The following is a 25,916-nucleotide window of genomic DNA, read 5'->3' as shown; positions in this document are numbered from 1 at the left end:
GAAAAATGTGGGAGTTAAGAGAGAAACTGGAGGTTTCAGAAGGAAAAACTTTTGTAGATAAAAAGAAGGGGAATAGAAAATTGAGTTTGTGATTAAGAAGACAGGAAACAGACCTTCCCCCAAGAGAGAGAAGAAGAGAATATATTGGGAAAAAGATTAAGTAGGAATATAATTGGACTGGTGATCAGAAGGTGAGAAAGAAGAGAGGAAAGGGCTTGACTAAATAAAAGAGAAGCAAGAAGTAAAAAAAACAGGAGAGAAAAGGTAGTAGAGAAGAGAAGATAATGATATAATAGGGGGCTGGAATGGAGCAAATGACTGGAAGGTGGGTCTCTTTGTAGACTTCTCCACTTTAATAATGTTCATCTTCAGCAACTTTCCAGCTGTTCCAGCTCCTTCTACCAAGCACAGCCTTCATCTGCAGAGCCACGGGTTGCTACTCACTCGCTTAGAGGAAACAAATTGCCTCTTCATTTCACTGTTTCTCCCCAGCATTCCTTTCTGCTCTTCACATGCTCACAATAAGTGCCTGCAATTATATCCTTCCATTCCGCCTTTCAATTTATCCAATCATTTCTTAGAGATGCCTGTGGTGCCCACACTCGGGGGGAAAAAACGAAAGCATTTTAGCCTGAGATGTCATTATTGGCTGCGTTGCTGTGCACATTACCCGGCGTGAGACTTGTGCATAGGAAGGCAGCCATGCAATAAATAAAAGCCTAGCACGCCTCTGATTAATGCCTTTTGCTACTGTGCCTGGCTTTCTATTGATTAAAGAGCAACGGAACAATCGCATTTCCTGAGACATTCGTTAAACATCTTATTAATGGTTATGTCTTTATATAGACCCTTGATTCATTCTGAGACTGCCAGGTGACAGATTAGGCTACCCTTTCATAGTTCAATCAGTATATTTTATATTCTAAAAAGGAACATTTACTATAAATAGTGCATAAATAAGCACAAGCATGTTTCGGTTTTTTTACAATGTGTGGAAGAAAACTGTGTCCCAGTTTGGCAGCTCTCCCTTAGGAGAAGGAATTGTGCCTTGATTAAAGCCAAATCAGATTCAGCAGGTTATTGATGTCCTTCAGGCACTTTGTGCATTTACTAACGGGCTCAGGCGTAACTTCGCTAGCGAAAGAGACAGACGCTAGCGATCATTCACACTCTATCGCCAGCCAAATTTTCGCTCTGGCGAATGGACGTAACTCTGCAAATTCACTAAGATGCGGATTTTACTGAACGTTACCTCTTTTGCCAGACTTGCCTTCACCAGCTCAGACCAGGAGAAGTGCAATGTAGTGCATAGGACTTCCTCAATTTTTAGTGGAAACATTTTCTAAGTCCCAAAAATGCTGGCGTCTTTTCCTCTTTTCAGAGTGATAGCCTGCAAAGGTCCGTAAAAAATCTTTTTGGGTAACCAGGTTCCCCCCTACATTTCTTAACATATGGAACATAAACTATACACTGGGCTCATGTGCAGGGCAATATAACAACTTTATTTTCTTTATTAAGGTTCCCTGGACTTGTGTAATGTAATGTATTTGCTGCAACATATACTTCCATTCAACTTTATAATATACTGCCGTATGCAAATTAGGCAACGCTAACGCATCTTCGCTTTGTAACGCTAGCGAAAATTTGCCAGCGTTCAGTGCCCTGTACGCAATTTTGCATTTTAGTGAATTAGCGTTGTCCTAATGAATTTACGCCTGGCGAAGTGTTGCAATGGCTGCGAAGCTGTCACTAGTGAATTTTCGCCGGTTAGGGAATCTGCCCCCTATGGGTGAGCTATTTAAAGCAGGACCATTGTAAAAATATTTTACCATAATAGGCAGGCTATTTGAATAAAAAGGGAAAGTTGTGCCCAGCCACACTGAAACAATGGCAGCTTGGATTATATTTACACCACCAGTCAATAACACCTAGTAAAAATAGAATAAAAACAGAGAAAAATGCTTTGTTAAAAAGTAAATCTTTCATGCTTTGGAAAACCCAAGAAAAATGTTGAAACATAAAAACAGAGAAAAATAATTGTACATTAAAGGGGAAGTTCACCTTAGGACAAATGTTTGAAAGTGAACAGCCCATGCCATTACAAACATTTTTTTATAATTGATGTGGTTTTTTAAAATGAAGAGAGTTAAGGGCACATTTATCAAAGGTTGAATTTCGATTTCATGTGATTTTTTTTAACTCTAATAAATCCGAATATACTCAAAATTCAATTGGGGAGGGGGTTATTTAATAAAAAAAATTGAATATCTAAAACTCGAATGAATATGACCAACCTGAAAACTCGAATCGATTGTCGAATTAGAATGTCAGGAAGGCTAGTAACATCTTCAAATTGGTCACTGGACCTCTCCCATTGACTTGCACATGAACTTAGCAGGTTTTAGGTGGCGAATAATCGAATTCTAATTTTTAAAGGGTCTAGCTTTGATAAATCTCGAAAATTCAAATTTGAATTCGAATTAAAATTTGAATCGAGTTTGGAGAGTTTTGACCAAAATTTGAATTTTCAATTTAACCCTTAATAAATCTGCCCATTAATATAATCTAGTATTATTCTTATCTGCTGTTCGTCTTCTCCAGTACTGAACAAATCTCTTATTCCTTCTTCAGCTGATGTGTCATCAACCCCCTGCTTGTAAAAGTGGACCCTGCGCACAGGATAAAGAAGTAGTAAGGTAGGCCATTCAGTGCTACTGTGCATGCCCCTTTAATGTGCATGTCATTGAATCATTGGTACTGTAAAGCTGGCCATAGATGTAAAGATTTTTAAAAGATCTTTTTTATTATCAAGATTATCTTGAAATGATCATTTAAATGTACGATTTGTCCATCAACTAAAAAGACCATTTCAAGCGATGTTGTCTAGTTGAAAACTGAGGGTAGCTGCCTGCTCGGCCCTGCAAACATAGATAGATTTCACTGTGACCGATGAAAATTTTTTCACCTGGCCGATCAATTTTCTGACAGATGTCGGATGAAAAATCGTTCGATTCCCACTAACTTCACGATAATTTGACAGATTGGTCGGACTTCACTAAAATCGTCGTTCACCAAAGAAAAATCTTTGCTTTTATTGGGACCTTAAAGGGATCCTGTCATCACAAAACATGTTTTTTTCAAAACGCATCAGTTAATAGTGTTACTCCAGCAGATTTCTGCACTGAAATCCATTTCTCAAAAGAACAAACAGATTTTTTTTATATTCAATTTTGAAATCTGACATGGGGCTAGACATATTGTCAATTTCCCAGCTGCCCCTGGTCATGTGACTTGTGCCTGCACGTTAGGAGAGAAATGCTTTCTGGCAGACTGCTGTTTTTCCTTCTCAATGTAACTGAATGTGTCTCAGTGGGACCTGGATTTTACTATTGAGTGCTTTTCTTAGATCTACCAGGCAGCTGTTATCTTGTGTTAGGGAGCTGCTATCTGGTTACCTTCCCATTGTTCTGTTGTTTGGCTGCTGGGGGGGAAGGGAGGGGGGTGATATCACTCCAACTTGCAGTACAGCAGTAAAGTGTGATTGAAGTTTATCAGAGCACAAGTCACATGACCTGGGGCAGCTGGGAAATTGACAAAATGTCTAGCCCCATGTCAGATTTCAAAATTGAATATAAAAAAATCTGTTTGCTCTTTTGAGAAATGGATTTCAGTGCAGAATTCTGCTGGAGCAGCACTATTAACTGATTCATTTCGAGAAAATTTGTATTTCCCATGACAGTATCCCTTTAACTGTTACCTAATCCCTAACGTTGCTGGGCATGGAAGCCAGCAGACTGGAAGATGAACAGGAGAGCACTTGAATAGGAAGATAAATGATCTATTGTTCGTCAGGCAATCTATCAAAACTTAATTTCAGAATGAACTTCCCCTTTAAACCTGCAGGTGGTGTTTGTTCGTCCATCATAGCTATGAAGGGTAACTATTCTGTTGCATTGTGCTTTGTACAGAGGAATACTTATGCTAGTCTAAATTTGTGGTTGATTGCAGAACTACTGCCTTTACATATACAGCTAAAAGCCCAAAGAGCACATTATTGGCTGCTAAAGACCTATGATTACAGAACACATTTATTATAATATGGGGAAAAATATACTTTTCAATCAGAAAAGTAACAAGGCGCCAAACAAAATTACCCATGTCACAAATCCAACCATGAACAATGATTTCAATCTTTAATCGCTTTCCTGATGTCTTTGTGCTTTAGGGGATTTTTTTTCATGGTTGGATTTTATGTCAGTGCAAAAGGCTCAGTTTGATTAAATTAGATTAACTCTTGGATGGAAAATGATTCATGTAAAAGTACTGTAGTGACACAGGAGCTGTTCATCTTGGATCTGCAATATACCCTTCAAAATTTGATTGTAACAATTGCATTGAGACTTTAAATTGGAGTCAGGTGACGTATAAAGGTTTTGGAATCAGACACTCATGCTCTTATAGTGCCAGGGCCGCCATCAGAAATCACAGGGCCCCATACTAAAAATGTCCCGGGCCCCCTGGGCTGCGCCCACCACAAGCCCCACCTACAGGTCTGCCCTCCCCACCCCACAGGTCCACCACACACTAAAAAAAAAAACATTGGGGGCTATGGTTCCCACATGTTAATAAAAAATTATTGGTGGTCAATGCCCCTCCCCCATTGAAAAAAACATTTGTGGTCAGGGCCCCCCCATTTAAAAAAAAAACATTTGTGGTCAGGGCCTTCCATTAAAAAATATTGGTAGCTAGGACACCACATGAGGAAAAAAACTCCAGGGTCCCCCCCACACGTTATAAGAAAATTGGTGGCCAGGGCCCCCCTTAAACGTCCATGAAAAAAAACTTGCCCTCCCAGAAGTTTAAAAAAATTTGGTGCCCAGGGCCCCACCACACAACAGGGACCACAAAGGGTTTCCTTTAGGGGGGTCCTGCCATGTTACACTTACTTCATTAGTGGGGCCCACCAGCTGTCAGTGAGCTGCCAACTACAGAAGGGAGGAGGGGAGCACAGGTGGCTGCATCTTCTTCCACTGGCATCATTTTCTACCCTTATTGGTCACAGAATTTCAAGTCCTGGAAAAGCTGCATGGTGATTTGATGAGCTGGAGGAGAAGTTCAAACCTCAGTTATCCAATCCCTGAGCAGCTCAACCGGGACTTAAACTCAGTGACCAATAAGGGGAAGTAATGGACAGAAGATCCCTCCCCTTGTGCTCCCATCCTGCCTTCCCGAAGTCAGCAGCTCTCAAGAAGTAGGGGGGGCCCGGCTAATCAAAAAAAAGGCCCTTACCCTCGGGCCCCCTACAACTCTCCCCCTTGTCCCCTCCCCGATGGCTGCCCTGTATAGTGCTGTGTAACATGCTGGCACTATATAAATCAATGATGATGATGATGGTATTGCCATAGTATCATTTACAGATCAGTAGGCTGCTGTCCATGGTCCTGAAAGAAAGCTCATGGCTTGTGCAAAGCTCAGTTCATTAATAAGAAGAATATTCATACATGTTAGCCTAGGGAAAGCTCTAAGATTGATTGTTGGATCTAGCAGAGATGGAAATAGTAGAGAAGTGTCAATAAGCCTTGTGCCACATTAAGCTTGATTTTGTCACTTACAAAGAACAGCATCATCTGGTTTTAAATAATAATAACAACAACAGTAATTATTCTACAGACCCCAGACCAATGGGCAGGTAAATATTAAATATGCTTTTTCTTTTATTAAATTAAAAAAATGGCGGATTAAGGAGACAGTAGTGCATAATGAGAAAATTAGGGCAAGATGGAGACTGTAACACTTTGGGGCAGATTTTCAAGGGTCGAAGTGAAATTTGAAGTAAATAAAAAATTGAATTTCAAGATATTTTTGGGTAGGAAAAAATAGGCCAAAATTTGATTCGAATTTGAATGTGACTATTTGAATATCAAAATTTATCATGTGCTGTCTCTTTAAAACAACAACTTCGACCATTCGCCATCTAAAGCCTATCGAATTGCTGTTTTAACCTATGGGACCTCCTAGAACCTATTTGGAGTCATTTGGTGGACTTTGAACAATCGAAGATTTTTGTGCAAATACGATCAAATGCGCTAAAACTTAGATTCAAACTCTTCGAATTCAGCCTATTCACCCGATGTTAAAAACTTTTTTTTAATAATTTTTTTCTTTTCGAATTTCGAAGTTATGGGAGTTCACAAAAAATTTGACTCTTGATAATCCTGCCCCTTTATGTTATAGTGGCTTGATCTGCGGTCATTTAGTTGTTGTTGATGTGCTACTCCCTGTTAAAGGCTGTCCATGGGCTGCTGGTAGTTGTAGTTCAACACATGAAGGGTCACATATTGGCCATACCTACTGCATATGAATAATGGTGCCCCACAACGCTTATTTTGCCCACTTTTTAAGTCTGTGCCAGTGGTATCTAGACAATATTGGGTTTCAAAAGAAGACGACACTTTTTCACAGATGGTATTCTGCCCTCTAGAATCCTTTCCCCCAGGAGCTAGCTCTCTACACTTGCAGCCCTGTCCTGTGGGAGAGGAATTGATACAGAGGACATAGGACTTAAACCAAAAGGACTAAAGCAGTAGTGTTTTCCTGGGTGTCAGGACTAGTTTTTATATTTCCATGCCTTGATTAAGGGGAAAAACCTGTCAACGTAGAGCTTTATGATTTATTTCTGTACCGAAAGTCTGAGACTTGATGTAATATAGGCCAGCTTTATGCTCTTTATTTAAGTTATATATCGATTATGTGCTCCGTGATGATGGAAAAGCCAATAAAATCATTAGGCGGAAAAAAAATAACCTTCCAATAATTCTCTTCTGTCCGGCCAATGGGCGAGGGGCCGGGGTAATGCCGGATGGAATGAGAGGGCAGCTGACATGTAACATCTGTGTTTATGAACCAGAAAACCGAGCTCAAAGCAAATCATGACATTAATCATCGTGGGACAGAGACAAATGGCAGGGGATTTTCTGTGTGACAAATGTACGGCACTTTGCATGCGGGACATAAATCTCTTGTCAACGAAGAGGCAGAGGCCCAACCTGCAGAGCTCTGGAGATGCCCAAGATCCAACATAAAGACAGGAGAAGCTATTAGAAGGAGTGTACATTAGATATTTATGAAACAAATGGTCCCATTTACCAAACACATACAGCGGGAATCAAATGAACTGAAAGACAGGAGGGGGTCATTAGGAACCCGCTCGGAGACATACGAGGGAGCAGTAAAATGTATAGAAACTGACACAGTGTTGATACCATAAACAGTAACTGTATACACATTAACGCCATTAGTAACTAGATAAACATTTCAGAGATTGTGAGCGTGTCTTCCAAGAAATAACTCCTGCATCAAAAGTCAGCGAACTCAATCCACGTTTATAATATAAAATAAAGGGGCAGGTGTGCTTTATTCCTTATAGGTTCCAAAAAATTCATAAACCATTAATAATTCAAATACAGGTATGGGACCTGTTATCCAGAATGCTTGGGACCTGGGGTTTTGCGGATAAGGGATCTTGCTGTAATTCTATTTAAAAAATAATTTAAACATTAAATAAACCCAGTGGGATTGTTTGGTCTTCAGTAAGCCGGGATAAAGTACAAGCTACTGCTTTATTATTACAGAGAAAAGGGAAATTATTATTATTTTAATAAAAATGGAGTCTATGGGAGACGGCCTTTGTGTAATTGGAGCTTTCTGGAAATATTCAGTTGTCCTTGTGCTGCCACAAACATGTATTAAACCAAAAGGAAATATGAAGCACATGAAGCAAATGTTTTTTTCACCAAAATTCAAACAATTAGGGGCCGATTCACAAAGGGTCGAATATCGAGGGTTAATTAACCCTCGATATTCGACTGGGAATTAAAATCCTTCGACTTCGAATATCGAAGTTGAAGGATTTTAGCGCAAATAGTGCGATCAAACGATCAAAGGATTATTCCTTAGATCGAACGATAAAATCCTTAGAATCGAACGATTCGAAGAATTTTAATCCAACGATCGAAGGAATATCCTTCGATCAAAAAAACGTAGGAAAGCCTATGGGGACCTTCCCCATAGGCTAACATTGAGTTCGGTAGCTTTTAGATGGCGAACTAGGGGGTCGAAGTTTTTTCTTAAAGAGAGAGTACTTCGACTATCGAATGGTCGAACGATTTTTAGCTCGAATCCTTCGATTCGAAGTCGTAGTCGAAGGTCGTAGTAGCCCATTCGATGGTCGAAGTAGCTCAAAAAACACTTCGAACTTCGAAGTTTTTTTACTTCAAATCCTTCACTCGAAGTTAGTGAATCGGCCCCTAAGTCTCTGCAAACTTTAATCAATGCGTGCATCTCCAGTTTTCTAGACATGGGAACTTCAGGGCCAAATACATTAAATACAATGAGAGGCAATGAGTTATGACACCCCAGATCCCCGTACCACATTAAAAAAAACAGGTTTCCTACAAGCTGGAGACAATTTGTTCATTGTAGAGATGAAAATGGAGTCAGGCACAGTTTGCATTGCTAAAAGTGCCTAGCCCCTTGCTCCACCTAGTGGTAGACATTAGTGATGGACAAATCTGACCCGTTTCGCTTTGACAAAAATTCATGTAATGGCGAAAATTTGGCAATATGCACATCAAACTTAAAACGCTAATAGAGAGAAAGGGAATTATTCACAGGTGTACAGTATGTTTGTTGGCTGGGGCTTAAAGTGATTCTGACTCTAAAAATGTTCTTTTGAAAATATTAATCAACATTAAAAGTTACCTATAGGTTATGTGGATAATTTTTCACTGATGTTCTGCTTTTGTAAGTAAATGTTATTTGAAGTTCCTAAAACTGACTGTTTTGGCAACCTGACTGTCCCATCTCAGCCTGTCACTTAGGAGCAGATTTATCAATCAAGGGTGGAATTTCGAAGTAAAAAATACTTCGAAATTCGACCATTGAATTAAAATACTTCGAATATCGGATTCAAACTTTTTTCATCGAATTTGTGTATTCGTAGTATTATACTTTGAATCGAAGTCAAAGTCGTAGTTTCCTATTCGATGGTCGAAGTATCCAAAATTATTTTGAATTTTGAATTTTTTTAAAAAAATGCCCTCGAATTCATTTCGACCCTTGATAAAACTGCCCCTAAAAGTTTCTAATGCTAACGGACTCCTGCTGCACAAATATGGCAGCCCCCTCATACAGGAACATGGGGGATCAGACAGGTAATGTAAAAGCATCAAGCAAATACTTTATGGCAAAATGATAAATAGCATTCAAAGACAATGTTATGATAGATAATAAAAAAAGGTTATTTTCTGGTGTCAGTATCTCTTTAAAAACTCCCTGCTTTCTCACTAGAGCTCCTGAGTTAAGGGTTGTCTGCTGGGGGACTTGATTTTAAATACACTACAAACTTAGAATGTTCACAGATAGTGTCGGACTCACGTACAATGAGGGGCCTTGACTTGGCACGTGAGCTTACATATTTTAGCCAAAGTGTGGTACTATCTCCTCATTGTTTGTATTAATTATTTTTAAAGGCAATTTTTCATCTTCTTTTTGTGTAAAAATATTGGCAGCTGGTCAGCTCCAGAATGTGGGTTAGACCAAGCACTGGTTCAAGAACAACATTTTACATTGTAGAGTGAATTATTTGCAATGTAAACTGTATAATTTAAAAATCATGGCAGAATCTTTTTAAGATTATCCATGATTTTTAAGATTATCAAACCTTTAAGATTATCCATGCTTTATGAAGTTTATTTGACTAAATTGCAAAGGTGCCAATGTTGTTGGCCATAAAACAAACTCTGTGAATTTGGTACAAGCCATGAAAAAACCAAAAGAAGCAGATGCCAGTGCTAAAGCTGCATTCAAAAAGTACTAAGTGATTGCACTCACGGAATATAAAAATGCACAATAAAGAGATGAATAAGAGCATTTAGTTGGCTGGCAGGTACCTACCATCTGTAGAAACTAGAGGTTCTCAGGATCAACAAATGTGGACCTCTTTGATTTACTCAAATTCCCTTTAAGCAATACTCCTGCAGGTGGAGCAAATAGCTGCCTGCAGTATAAGCTTCGTAAGCCAGACAACATTGTGGCACTCAAAAGGCATTTTCATCAGTAAACCCTGTCTAAGGGTTGTGGCAGACGTGGCTACTCGGGGAGATTAGTCACCCAGCAACAAATCACATTCTTCTTTGGGTGACTAATCTCACCTACATACCTTCCTGCCGGCGAGATGGCACTCGGACCACTTCATTTTCAGAAGTCGCCTGAAGTTGCCTTCAGGCGAATTCGGAAAGCCGAAGCGATCTGAGTGCCACCATGCTGGCAATTTACATTCTACCCGTCGGAAAGGCATTTAGGGGAGATTAGTCGTCGAAGAAGAGGCGATTTGTAGATGAGTGACTAATCTCCCCCAATAGCCAAGTCTGCCACCAATCTTAAAGGGATCCTGTCATCGGAAAACATGTTTTTTTCAAAACACATCAGTCAATAGTGCTACTCCAGCAGAATGCTGCACTGAAATCCATTTCTCAAAAGAGCAAACACATTTTTTTATATTCAATTTTGAAATCTGACATGGGGCTAGACATTTTGTCAATTTCCCAGCTGCCCCTGGTCATGTGACTTGTGCCTGCACTTTAGGAGAGAAATGCTTTCTGGCAGACTGCTGTTTTTCCTTCTCAATGTAACTGAATGTGCCTCAGTGGGACATGGGTTTTTACTATTGAGTGTTGTTCTTAGATCTACCAGGCAGCTGTTATCTTGTGTTAGGGAGCTGCTATCTGGTTACCTTCCCATTGTTCCTTTTGTTTGGCTGCTGGGGGGAAAAGGGTGGGGGTGATATCACTCCAACTTGCAGTACAGCAGTAAAGAGTGACTGAAGTTTATGAGAGCACAAGTCACATGACTTGGGGCAGCTGGGAAATTGACAAAATGTCTAGCCCCATGTCAGATTTCAAAATTGAATATAAAAAAATCTGTTTGCTCTTTTGAGAAATGGATTTCAGCGCAAAATTCTGCTGGAGCAGCACTATTAACTGATTCATTTTGAAAAAAATGTTTCTTCCCATGACAGTATCCCTTTAATATAATCTCACCATTTAGTGTGTGTGTTGTGTACCCTGGAATTCCCTTTTCTGCAGTCCTAGGGCCCACTGTGGGAAATTATCTGATGCGATTTTCCAAGAGTTGGGTGGTAGGAGGGTGCTCTCCAGTCAATAGGGGTAAAAATGTTAAGACTGGGCTAGCGGGACACCGGGAATAAAACTTAGTGGGCCCCCGTCGGCTTAGACCTACTCCCCCGGCTGACCAGCTGTTGTTTTTGCACATGCATGTGGTGTTTAGATGTTGGGAGGGGGTCACCGCGGACTGCCAGGAGGGTCCTTGATTTTGCAGCCCTATGGGCCCTAAGGCTCCATTCGACCATACCTCCCAACAGGTTGGCGCGCGTACCACAGCAATTTTTTTTACCACACCCAGTTTTGTGGCCACACCCCCTAATTACCATGTTCGTTTTACACAATTTGGTAGGTTATGAAAATGTGAACATATTTCTGTTGGGTGTTTTGTTTCAGTTATTACAGTTTTGCTAATGAAGGTGAATTGCCCTTCATTCTGTGAGTCTAAAGCTGGCCACAGACACAAAGATTCAATCGTATGAATCAAGGTACGATCGGACTTCCCCATCTCCCGACCTGCCATCCAATTAAGTTAGAAACTTTGTTTCTTTTCCTGGCTGTTCAGTGCAGAGAAAAACAGGACTTTCCAGTACAAACGAGGGACTGCGGGTTGAGCTGTCAAAAGAGGAACTGTCCCTCTAAAAACGGGACAGTTGGGAGGTATACATCCGACCCTTGGGGTAATTGGGGAATCACCAAAGATCCCGGTGCCAAATCATCTATACACTGAAAAGGCCTGATCATAAAACCACAACTCCAGTCCTGTACAACTATATCACAGATGCATTGCAGTAAAGCAAGATTGTTTCCAGGCGCTGTCACAAAGACAAATGAGAGGAAGAAACACGTAAATAAAGGAGCTGCCTATAAGGAATTATAGAAATAACCCCAACCCCATAAGGTAAACCCTGAGCTGGGAATGACACCTGCATCTTCTGCCTGACGGGGGGAATTCAATGAAACATAAATGAGCAAATGATATGTTTCCCCATCTCCTGAGATCACGTCCCATTTATTATTCAATCACAATTACTCATATCCAGCCCAGAGCCTTGAACCCTCCTAATCAGCTGTCTCTCCCCTTTGTTCAGAATTCGCTCGCTTCTCACTGTCATTAGCAAATGAGATCAACTTTGTCAGCATTCCTGATTTCAGAGAATTCTCTGTGTCTGGTATTGTATGAATTGTGCTGCGGAATCGCTTCCATGCCAAGGGGACCCTGTTGGTTTATGTAACGATAAGGAAAATCCGTACTAAATCAAATTCCTTTTTTCCGGATAATATATACGTATGTGTATGTATAAACCCTATAAACATAATAGAGAGGTGTGATAACCAGTAGTACTCTACTACACAGCAATTTATGTTCATGAGAAGATCAATACCCTATTGATTGCTAATGCATTTCTTCTCATTTCTCCTATTTCTAAAGATATCATAGAAATATTAGGGAAATTCCTACTCCAATGAAAACTGGGAGTGCTTAAAATGACAAATATGTCACCTGTTACCTGTAAACCCAATTGTCCAGGAAGCTCTGTATTATGGGAAGTCCATCTCCCATGGACTCTATTTTAAAGGAGAACTAAAGCCTAACTAAAGAAGTAGCTAGAAATGTTGTACATAATGTTTTGTGCTTCTGTACCAGCCCAAGGCAAGCACAGCCCTTTAGCAGTAAAGATCTGTGTCTCCAAAGATGCCCCAGTAGCTCCCCATCTTCTTTTCTGCTGATTCACTGCACATGATCTGTGCTGCTGTACAATATACAGTACACATAGGGTTGCCACCAGGCCGGTATTTTACCGGCCTAGCCGGTAAAACACCTGCCAAGGCCGGGGCCGGTATTACAAATTTACCGGCAATGTAGCTGCCGGTAAATTTGTAATACCCTTAAAAAGACCCCCTCAGCCAGCCCCCAATCCCTTGTAAATCTTACCTTGTCCTTCGGTTCTTGTCCTGGCCGCGCCGTGGCCCCGACCCTATGCGGCATAACCCCGCCCCCTTTGACATCATACCACGCCCCCTTTTTGTGCCTGCCCCCACCAGCCGGAATTTTTTTTGGGAAAAGGTGGCAACCCTAAGTACACATAAAATAGAAATGTCACAATATAAGGCTAATTAGTAATTAATACAGATAATTACTACATGGCAGCACAGAAACCAGTGCAATTAGCATCAGAATTTAATAATCAGCAAACCTGTAGCATCAGCTTATATTACAGCCAGGGAAGCTCATTTTCTGCTGGATAATTAGTGACGAGCCCTAAGCTTAGCTTCTCAACAGCCAATCAGAGCCCACTGAGCATGTGAGTGTCACAGACACTTTCCAAGATGGTGACCCCATGTGACAAGTTTGAAGTCCTGGATCATTGCTGCTATTGACAAGCTGGAACTTTGGGCTGGTGCAATAGGTTCAGAATATAAAATATGCAATTTTTACCCATATTCATTTTTAGGGTTTAGTTCTCCTTTAAGCAAAAAATTCTAACTTTAAAAACAATTTCCTTTTCCCTGTAATAATAAAACAGTACCTATTGTACTTGATGGTAACTAAGCTGCATGGATCCATATTAGTGGTAAAACAATCCTATGTTTCAATGGTTTTAGAAATAAAGGGGGGTCATTTATGAACACTGGGCAAAGTTGCCTGTGGGCAGTTACGTATGGCAACCAATCAAATTGTTGCATTCATTGTGCTACCTGTAGCTGCCTGAATAAAACCAAGCACTGATTGGTCGCTATTGGTGGGGCTAAGTCCCATGGTTTGGAGATCTGAAATACGAAAAAAACAGGTCCCAAGCATTCTGGATATTAGGTCCCATTACTGCAGAAATATTGCTTATTTGACACCTTATAAACAGGGTCCTTACTAATTTGTGGGTGACTTTTCTTCAGTGCAGTAACCTATAACAACCAACAATATGTAAGTCTTATTTGTTCACTGGAGTTCAAATGTCTTTGTTACACTTTTCTCTTTAGAGTGAATTAAATAGAACATAACAGTAAAGGTAACTTTGCTGGACAAGGGGGTCATGTAATAAATGTTCTTAAGTCTTCTCCATGTCTATCCAAGCAGCAGTTAGCATTTATTGCTCAGTTGTTTAAAAAAACAAAAATTTGTTGCTATGGGTTACTGCCTGGTTTAGACCCAGACAGTGTGGTATTTTGTAAGTGCTGTCCGAGTAAAAACTGCCTGCCCAGCTTTACAAATTAGGAAAAAGCAGGCAGGAGGAAGAGGTGATCCCGCCCCCAATATGTCATTGACCCGCCCCACACGTCATCAGTTTGCCCCCATTATGTCACGTTCCCCCGTCATTAATGTGCAGGAAAATTTAACAAAGAAACCAAAAACACTATAAGCCTTTCTAATGAAAACAAAGGGTTATCTTATTGGAAGGCCAACACATAATGGGGGGGGGGGGTAAATAATCCCTTATAATACATGAGTGATACTCAGAGTCCCCTGTATAACTCAGCCTGCACCCTTGTGCCTTTATATGGTCACATAACCCTTCAGTGACTTCTAATCTCCTTATCATTTACAGTAGGGGGTACATTATCCCTTATAATACATGAGTGATACTCAGAGTTCCCTGTATAACTCAGCCTGCAGCCTTGTGCCTTTATATGGTCACAGAACAACCCCTCAGTGACTTCTAATATCCTTATCATTTACAGTAGGGGGTACATTATCCCTTATAATACATGAGTGATACTCAGAGTTCCCTGTATAACTCAGCCTGCAGCCTTGTGCCTTTATATGGTCACAGAACAACCCCTCAGTGACTTCTAATATCCTTATCATTTACAGTAGGGGGTACATTATCCCTTATAATACATGAGTGATACTCAGAGTTCCCTGTATAACTCAGCCTGCAGCCTTGTGCCTTTATATGGTCACAGAACAACCCCTCAGTGACTTCTAATATCCTTATCATTTACAGTAGGGGGTACATTATCCCTTATAATACATGAGTGATACTCAGAGTTCCCTGTATAACTCAGCCTGCAGCCTTGTGCCTTTATATGGCCACAGAACAACCCCTCAGTGACTTCTAATATCCTGATAATTTATAGTAGGGGGTACATTATCCCTTATAATACATGAGTGATACTCAGAGTTCCCTGTATAACTCAGCCTGCAGCCTTGTGTCTTTATATGGTCACAGAACCCCTCAGTGACTTCTAATATCCTTATCATTTACAGTAGGGGGTACATTATCCCTTATAATACATGAGTGATACTCAGAGTTCCTTGTATAACTCAGCCTGCAGCCTTGTGCCTTTATATGGTCACAGAACAACCCCTCAGTGACTTCTAATATCCTTATCATCTACAGTAGGGGGTACATTATCCCTTATAATACATGAGTGATACTCAGAGTTCCCTGTATAACTCAGCCTGCAGCCTTGTGCCTTTATATGGTCACAGAACCCCTCAGTGACTTCTAATATCCTTATCATTTACAGTAAGGGGTACATTATCCCTTATAATACATGAGTGATACGCAGAGTTCCCTGTATAACTCAGCCTGCAGCCTTGTGCCTTTATATGGTCACAGAACAACCCCTCAGTGACTTCTAATATCCTTATCATTTACAGTAGGGGGTACATTATCCCTTATAATACATGAGTGATACTCAGAGTTCCCTGTATAACTCAGCCTGTAGCCTTGTGCCTTTATATGGTCACATAACTACTTAGTGACCTCTAATATGCATATATTTTACAGTAGGGGGATTAAACTCTATATATTTTCAGTAATTGGTATTCATTAGCAGTGACCTACATCCCCCACTTATGTTGAAAAGCGGTTTCAGCATATCCCACTATTTTTAGTCCGGAGGACGCTTTGTTTGACAAAGTCGCTTTCCCTGGAGAAAATAGATGTTTCTTTTTATACCTTCCATTAACTTGCCAGATACACAGTGAGTCACAGCTCAGATGTCTGGCTGCAACAGCTGCAGAGCTTACGTTTATTCAGATCTTCCTCCCTTTATTCCAGTTATTGGAAACATATGGGCAAAGTTGCCTCCTTTCCAAGCCAAGCTCCTGAACATTCCTTCTGTGCCTCCTGCTTGTGTCTCAGATAAAATAAAATAAATACAAAATAATAAAAATAATACAATGCTGGAGGCTTATCTGTTTAGGCCTCGAACTGGTGCTCAGGTAAAGCTGTACGTGGGAAAGTCCATCATGTGCCCCACCCCCAGATTTGAAATACATCTACAGGTATGGGATCTGTTATCTGGAAACCCGTTATGCAGAAATCTCTGAATTACAGGAAGGCCATCTCCCTCAGACGCCATTTTAATCCAAATAATCCAAATTTTAAAAATGATTTCCTTTTTCTCTGTAATAATAAAACAGTACTTTCTACTTGATCTCAGCTCAGATATAATTAATCTGTATTGGAGGCAAAAAATCCTATTGGGTTTATTTAATGTTTTTTTTTTTTAGTAGACGTCAGGTATGGGGATCCAAATTACAGAAAGATCAGTTATCCGGAAAACCTCCCAAGGTTTCTGTATAACACATCCCATATCTGAGCTAATTTAACAGCTACTGGGAGGAGCGCAGGTTGGATATCTCTTAACTACAACAAATGTTTAAGTAGGAAGCAATGCAACAATGTGTTGTTTGTCATTTTAAAGGGGAATTGTAATTGTTTAATTTGTTTTAGGGAACAGGGATGCTATGGTAACCGTATTTTATAACAAGCATCCATGTCTTGTTTTCATGGCACCTCCATGCCTGGTTTTATCAGTTAATTCCTCCAGTGGTATAAATAAGCCCAGAGATGAGTGATGGGTTGGCATTGTAGTTAAAGGGGTTGTTCACCTTTAAACAAACTTTTAGTATGATGTAGAGCAGTGATCCCCAACCAGTAGCTTGTGAGCAACAAGTTGCTCTCCAACCCCTTGGATGTTGCTCCCAGTGGCCTCAAAGCAGGTGATTATTTTTTAATTCCAGGCTTGGAGGCAACTTTTGGTTGTGTAAAAAACAGATGTACTGCCAAACAGACCCTCCTCTAGGCTGCCAGTCCACATAGGGGCTACCAATAGCCAATCACAACCCTTATTTGGCATCACCCAGGAACATTTTCCGTGCTTGTGTTGCTCCCCCACTCTTTTTAAATCTGAATGTTGCTCACGGGGGAAAAAGGTTGGGGACCCCTGATGTAGAGAGTGATATTCTGAGACAATTTGCAATTGGTTTTCATTTTTTATTATTTGTGTTTTTTGAAGTGTTTAGCTTTTTATTCAGCAGCTCTCCAGGTGGCAGTTTCAGAAATCAGGATGCTGGGGTGTAACTTACCCTAGCAACCAGGAATTGATATGAATGATACTGGAATATGAATAGGAGAGGCCTGAATAGAAAGACGAGTAATAAAAAGTAGCAATAACAATACATTTGTAGCCTTACAGAGCATTTGTTTTTTTGATTGGGTTAGTAATAGTGACCCCTCATTTGAAAGCTGGAAAGAGTCAGAAGAGGAAGAAAATAATTAAAAACTTGAAAAAAGAAAAAATAACGACTAATTTAAAAGTTGCTTTGAATTATCCATTCTATATCAGTTAACTTGAACGTGAACCACCCCTTTATGTAGGGGGATCACTATAGGACTTGTGTTGGATGTATACGATTGTTTTCTCTATTCAGTAAGCATGATTTATGCTTTCCGCTCATTAGATGACAGTAATTAGTTGTAAGAGATCCAGCGTGTGCTTCTTCCATAATCATTAAAAGGACACATTCTATCAGAGGGAAGCCAACGTGACTCCGGCGATGGACTGGAGCTGCAACGTGCGGCAGAACATCTAATGCTGTGGGTGTGCTTGGCACCGGCTCACGTGCAGATGGGACATCATCAAATGTTTTTTTTTTATTCCTGAATTTAATTTAAATAGAGATCTTTCTTTGGAGACGGAATGTTAATCCTACATTACAATCTGAACATACTGTAGCTGTAGAACATAGATGCATGGCCATAGCTGTTCCCCAGATATGGGTGATCTCAGTGATCTCAGTACATAGATCTAATAGCTCTTGTTATTGTGTAGTCTGGTGGTTACATTTTGTTCTGTATCAAAATACAGGGGAAACTGTCTGCGTAAATCAAACCTAAACCTCATGGTCTCTGCATGTGTAAAGTGCATTATTATGGCATAGGGGATGATTGCTACTCCAGAATATCTCAGCCAACAGAACATACCCAAATCCACCACTGCCACTTCCTATTCATTTCACACAGCACCGATAATGGCACATTTCAACCCAAAAAAATGCTCTAGTGAAAGATATTGGGTGCAATATGTTGCAGGATTAGCATTTTCCATTGAAGTGAAGTGACTTTGGTTTGGGAGCATCTTCATAGGCAAATGCTTGATGTGCCATTGAGGTTAATCCTTATACTCAGATCCAAGGTAGGTCCTTATAATGCACTTTACACATGCAGAGACCCTGAGGCTTAGGTATGTTTTAGGCAGTTTCCCCTACATATAAGTGGTCCTTTGATTCACCCAGGCAGCTATTGCCTTTTTCCTGGGTTCATTGTGGTTACAGTTTCCCCAGTAGGTGGCAGCATTTAAAAGTTTAAAAGGAAGAACACACACATGTTCAGGGGTCTTCACCACTGGCCGGTAATTTTGTTTTGAAAGGTAGCAACCCAAGACCTGGTGGGCCCTGCCAAAACAGACCCGTCCTCAGCCTGCATGGGGCCACGCTGCCACCCTACTGGCCCAGAGTGAGAGAACAGGTATGGCCAGCAGCACGGGGGGCCTAGAGGGGGGCTGTGACTGGGGACCCAGAGGGGTGGTGGGGCCCCATTGTAGAATGCCCTGGTGGGCCACGGACACTCCAGTCAGACACTGGAAAAAGGCACCTGGCCTAGCAGTATTTGCAGCCTGAGTTCCATTAAATGTGTGTGCCTTGCCCCACTACCTAGCTGTCCAGAGACTTGGCACCAAAGTGAGGGAAAGAGACTTGTGGCGAATCAGCGGGTAGAATAGTTGGCGCCAAAGGAAAGAGAAGGGTGCGCAAAACTTAGACAAGTGATGTGTATGGTGACACGTCCTCTTAGGTCTAGAGACCATGAAATGGCCTGTCGGGTTACAAGGAAAGCTGGTGCCAAGGAGGGAGCAGTTAAAGCACTGACATCACGGTGGCCATCTTAGTGCACAGTCAGACAGCAAATGGAGCAGTTGTGTGTTTGGTGAGCTCTGTTACAACACGGGCAAAGTTGAAATGGCTGACAGAGATCAAGCAAGAAAAAGATCCCTTCCTGCTAAACTGGCCAAGGAAGTAGCTTTTGATGCGGGTAACGGTTACATTTGGATTGGCACCTTTGCTGAGAAGGTAACCACAGAGAGAGGCCACAAAATGGCTCCTGTATGCAGACAATGTGATGTAGAAGCCTATTACGCCCTAAACAATGAGGAGGAAAATGCCCCCACTGCCAGCAGGCTTGATGGGTGGGGCCGCTTCGAGCAGAGCACAAGGTGGGATCCAGGAAGAACCCTGAGCACATGTGTCTTTTCCTTTTTAAACACTACCACCTTCTGGGAAAACCTTAAACTATAATTGACCCAGGAAAAGCGACATAACTGCCTGGGTGAATCAAAGGACAACTTAGGTGTCCAAATACAAATCTGCCTGAGTAAAACATACCTAAATTTAAAGGTCTCTACACACATGTACTTGGAAAAAGTTAAAGGACCAGTAATACTCAAAAAAGGGTGTTCTGTGAATTTAATTGTGCGTGATATGAAGATATTCAATGTGGCCACAAATCTGAGTTTCAGAAGGGCTGGAATGGGGGGTTAGGTAGACAAAAGTGATACGTGTCTAGTGCCCCCCACCATTATGCCCTAGGCACTTGCCTCTCCTGTCTGTCCCTAGTTTCGGGCTCTTGGTGGCATTTAATTGATGCAGCCCTTTTAGCTGTATTTTTTATGACCCATAACATGATCTAGTTACCGTTTTGCAACCAGAGTATCAATTACTTGCTGTGCAAGGTGGGCTCTCTGTGGCTCTTCCACATATATAGCCATATTTTGTTGAAGGATGGTATCAAAAGGACATGAAGCCACCTGCAATGTTGCAGCAAAGAAACCCACCTCTTGTTTTACTGGAAATTCTGATACATACATGTAGGGACCCGAAGGGTTAATTCCCTACAGAGAGCCACATGGCTGAGCTATGGGGTTTCCCAGGGGCTGGGGCCAGAGCCATTGTGGGGGCAGCATGGCAGATAACGGAGGAAGCCACAAGGTGTCGCTGCTGCACCACTATAAAAGGAGATGCCATGTGCTCACGCAGCCATTGTTATAGGTTACAGATTACTGTTACAGCCATCTGACTGCTGAATACTATTTCAGGAGTAGATAGTGATTCAGGCTGCAGGATGTAGAGGCAGACGGCCTCTGAGGCTGGGGTAGTCGGCCCCAAGCCTGGGAGCTAGACTTAGAGGGTCTGGAGCTCCAAAATCTGCAATTCTGTATGCTCAGGTCATAGACAACATTGGGAGCTGGATGTGAGGAGTCAAGGGGGTAATCGTGCTCGCGTTATTTACAGCATTGGGAGTAGGGTTGCCACCTGGCCGGTATTTTACCGGCCTGGCCGGTAAAAATGATGGCTGATACCAATGTTATTAATAGGGAAAAAAGATAAAAATATAGGAAGGCCGGTATTTTTTCCAAGAAAAGGTGGCAACCCTAGTTGGGAGTAATAGCCTGAAAGATTTAAAGCTTTGTTGTGTGCTCGGCTAGGAGATCCTGGAGCTTCTAAAGACCTCATTACTATGGATGCCTGTTCCAGCTCTGTGTGAGCCTACCCGTCTGTATGAATCCCCAGGGTGAGTGTTGTCTGAGGAAGGGTACAAAAAGAATAAGATCCAGCGATTTCCTGTTAGGGAAAACAGGCTGTTTATGTGCCTGCCACGTGGGAGCAAGTACTTTCCAGCAGGAAAGGTATTTGGGCAGGTAGTGCTGGGACATTGATACTCTTTTGGGAAAAAAGGACTGAGACTCTGATTCTGCCAAAGGGAGTCGTGTGGGACTTTGCCTGGCATGAAGTTTCCCAGGGGAGTGGGTTATATTTGTATAATGTAAATGCTGTTTTTACTTACCCTTTAATTTGCACTTTCTTTTTTATAAATTTGTTGTTTTTTTATAAAAGCAAAGTGTGTGTTGAATGTTATTCCTAATGGGCCACCCGCAGGTGTATTCCCAGGTCCCATTAGGTGGAGGCACTGCCAGAGAAGAATTCCCAGTACCCTTTCACCTTGTAAAGGGGACTCAGGACCTGTAAGTCGGTAATAATGTACAACCTTGGCACCAGGGGGGTCGGCAACAGGGTGTTACATACAAATACAGGGACATTTTAATCCAGGAAGGGGAAACATCTCATCAATTCCATTCCATTGTTGCTTGTTTATTAGATTGTAAATTAAAACCTTTTTCATTATGTTTATGGCCCCTCACTGAAATTGGACAGAAAATATATTATCATGAAATATGCAGTAGGGACGTAGGGAAGATATTCATAATTCATGGCCGAAGTTGAGGGAATGCTTTGGGTTTGCCTTTTCTGCATTATATTATCAGGCTCTCAGATATGTGCTGGAGGGAACAGATTGGGAATGCACATACTGCCCTCTAGCATTCTTGGTGCATTTTGTAAATTCTCAGAAAACTTGATAGAAAAGCATAGCATCCTGTTATTCAGTAACATAACTACCCGGGTGCAGGCCGTGCAGCCCCACACTCCCCTTCAGAAGCGATGTTTGTGGCTTATTCACATGTGCGCAAACCAGCAGGCCCAAAGGGGGTGCGCGCTCTGGTGCAGTCGCACCCCCTGCACACCCGGTAGTTCCACCATTGCTATTTTTCATGTTACCTTAGAATGCCGTTTTTTAACTTTTTGGTTCATTTAACCCGTTAAATCCTGACTTTTAACAGCCCCATTGAGTTCATAATAAGTGTAGCCTTAGTCTCAAACAATTACGGATCCCCAAATGGGTTTCCTGTGTATCTAACCCAATCTTTGTGAGTGTGTCAAAATGGCAATTAGCCCCCCTTTTAATAAAATCACCCTTGGGTAACCACAATGCACTATCGTCAGCCAAAATGCCTGCAGCTCTGCTCTGAATATGCAAGTTCTAGAAATATTCATGAAAACATAAAGTAATATCGACTTTAAAGGGCACTTAAAATCCCAAAACAAGATTTGAGATTGTAACATTGTACCTTATTTTGTGGTTTACTAGATATATACCAAGCAGCCCTCTCAAAACGCACACATTGTGCTAGTGTTAATGAAAATATTGACTGAGATCCTAAAGACATTTTGAGGGGGACCCTATCTGCAGACAGATGTCCTTTCAGCCAATAAGAATGGAGCAGGCTGTACTATTTTGAATAAATAATTGTTTTTAATGAAAAATGAATTTTTTACATTAATTGCTTATATATAATGCACTGATTCCCTGCAATGTTAAAAAGTGTGCGCATGCTTCAGAAGTACTACTGTAGTTTATATTAATAAATGGCTGTAAAGCCAACTGAATAGGGCAAAAAAGGCACATATTTACAAAGATAAACACTAGATAAGCTGTGTAGAATCCAATGGATTTAGTCCTCATTGCTTGTTGGCAACAAATATTTTTTTTTTGTAGTGGCTTGATCATTAGATCATCCTCAGATTTAAATTTAGAAAATATATTTTTACTTGATATTACTGGTCCATCTTTGCTCCTCTGCTGCTTACCTTCTTGTGTCATACAGAAAATCCAGCATGTCTTTTTCCTTATTGGGTATTAGGAGCGGTTTAGGGCAGTAGCATGAACCCCATAGTGATGTCAGTAACATGATGAATAGGAATAGGCCTTGGGGTTGTGAATTCAAATTCAGTGCCTTATAAATCTGCCCTGCTGTACTCTGTAGCTCTTGAAACTGATTGGTTTGCATCTATTCATACTGCCCAAATTCCCATGTGTTTTCACAGCAAAAATCAACTGCAATGAGTAAATCCAAGCATTGCTTGCCTTACACGAAGGCAGGGGCGTAACTATAGAGGAAGCAGACCCTGCGGCTGCAGGGGGGCCCAGGAGTTATAGGGGCCCCATGAGGCCCTAATTCATATAAAATTTCAATAAATATTGGAGAAACAAGTCAACCCCAAAACATTTTGGGGGCCTGAAAAATAATTTGCTGTGGGGCCCAGTAATATCTAGTTACGCCACTGCACGAAGGGGAGAGATGAAAAGAGCCCCAAACTTTTTTATCAATTTAAATTAAAAAAAATGGGAAGCAACACAAGCATGAAAAAAAACCCAGTAAGGGCTGCAATTTGTGATTTGGTAGCCTCTGTGGCTTGGCAGACTACAGGTGGGTCTGTTTAGCAGTTCACATGGTCTTTATGCCTCCAAAACTTGCCTCCAAGTCAGAAATCCAAAAATAAGCACCTGCTTTGAGGCCACAGGTAACAACATCAAAGGGCTTGGAGCAGGGCCGGAACTAGGGGTAGGCAGAGTAGGCACGTGCCTAGGGCGCAAAGCTTGGAGGGCGCCAGGCCGTACCTTTATCCGCTCCCTATCCCTAGTCCGTCTGAGTGCGCTCCTCTCCTCTTCAGTCCTGCGTACTGTTTGTGCGCCTGCATGTACCGGAAGGGGGTGCTGGTCAGTCAGCGCGCATGCGCACGTTCTTCCAGCAGGCACGGTGGAAGGGGCGCCACGGCTGGCTGGGTTGCCTGGGGCGCCTGGCTGGCTTGGCCCGGCCCTGGCTTGGAGAACAACATGCTACCAGGAGCCACTGATTGGGGATCACTGTTTTGGTCAATTAGCAGCAGGAACAACAAAGAACCACTTTATTTCCACCACACTTCAGAGACCCTGGTGCAGTTACACCCACTGCCCCTCTCTAGTTATTCCATTATTACAAGTGAGTTTCTTAAAGGCAAGTTAAAGATGGCTAAAATGATGTACTTTGGTGAATGTTGTTCAACTAGTGCTAGGCCCCCCAGCTGAGTTTCTTGTTGAAGAATCTCAACACACAGCCTTTTGAAAGGAACCGTTCAGTATAAAATTAAAACGGGGTAAATAGATTATCTGTGAAAAGAAAAAAGTGTTTTCAATATTGTGTGTAAGCTAAAAGTGTAATGTATAAAGGCTGAAGTGAGTGGAGGTCTAACATAATAGCCAGAAAACTACTTCTTTCCTTCTCACCTCTCTAACTTCTTAGGGGGGTGGCAGTCAGGGAGATTAGTCGCCCAGCGACAAATATGCGCTTCTGCGGCGACTAATCTCCCTGAAATGCCTTCCCGCAGGCAACAAAATGAGTCGCCAGCGGGATGGCATATTATGCTTAGTAGGCAACTTGAATGGGGGTCCCCAGGGGCGATCCTGGCCCCTCTGCCGCCTGAGGCAGCAACAGTTGCAGCTGTCCCCCCCCCCCAGAAATTCGCTCTTAAAGTACCAGGAGCAGCATTTTTGCTGCCCCTGGTACCTAGTGGGGTGCTGCTGCCTGAGGCGACAGCCTCAACTCGCCTCATTGGGGTCCCATGAGACATAATTGTTCAGATAGTTTGCTTTGATCCTCAGCATGCAGGTCAGTTTCAAAAGCAAACTAACTGAACAGTTATGTCCCACATGGCCCCCCTTTAAGTTAATGACTGGTAACAGGAAGTAGTGTTCTGGCTATTATGTTAGGCATCCAGTCACTCCAGTCTTTATACATTACATTTTTGGCTAACTAACTATACTGAAAACATTTTTAATTTTGCACAGCCTGTCTGTTTTTCCAGTTTCATCCTTACACTGAGCAATTCCATTAACATTAACCTCTTTGCTGAATTACTGCACTGTTGCATTGTCACAAAATGCGTGGGGTGATCACATTTTTGATTTTGTACTGAGGTTGTCAAACTGAAATGGCAGATTGCTGCTCGGTTAATCTCTCCAAAACATACTGAGAGGTCTTCTTCTGAGTGACATTTACACTTTTTTTTGCAATGGCCAGAAGGAGGACAAAAGTTAAATTCCCAGTGGATTGGGGGCATGCCAAGGGGTTTTGTTACCGGCTAGGCCGGTAAAATACCGGCCAGTTGGCAACCCTAGTTGCCAAATGTCCGGATTTGCCTTGGACAGCCGGATTTTCAGAAGACAGTCTGCCCGGTTTTCCAAATAAGGAAAACCAGGCAGGATCTCCCCTGATTGACATGGTGATCAGCCAATCACTGATCACTGTGTCACAGCCCCGCCCACGTGATGTAGCGCACCCCAACCGCAATGTCACTGACCTGCCGCTGTGACGCCATGGCCCTGCCCCCTGACCAGATCGCAAACCGCACAAAGTTGCCAACTCTAATTCTAAGTAGGGTTCCTTTAATGAAAACAAATGAGCATCTTTTCTAGTTCTTTTCTTTACCTTGCTTATTAAAGGAAAACTAAAGCCCCAAACAATGCAGGTCTCTATAAAAATAGCTCATACGTAAAACCCTGCTTCATGTAAATAAACCATTTTTATAAAAATATACTTTTTAATAGACTGTGCCATTGGGTAATCCTAAATACAGAAAGAAATATGGGCCACCTCGTGGGATCTAATGATTTATGGTGCACACAAACAAACCAAACATGTTGGGTCACGTGAGCCAATTAACGGATAAAGTTCTGTGTTTTGCTTCAACACTTGTTACAGTTAGAGCTGCACTATTTCTGGTCAGGTGATCTCTGA

This window comes from Xenopus laevis, chromosome 5S, assembly GCF_017654675.1.
Source record: "Xenopus laevis strain J_2021 chromosome 5S, Xenopus_laevis_v10.1, whole genome shotgun sequence".
Classification (NCBI taxonomy): Eukaryota; Metazoa; Chordata; class Amphibia; order Anura; family Pipidae; genus Xenopus; species Xenopus laevis.
Note: the sequence above shows the minus strand (reverse complement) of the source record.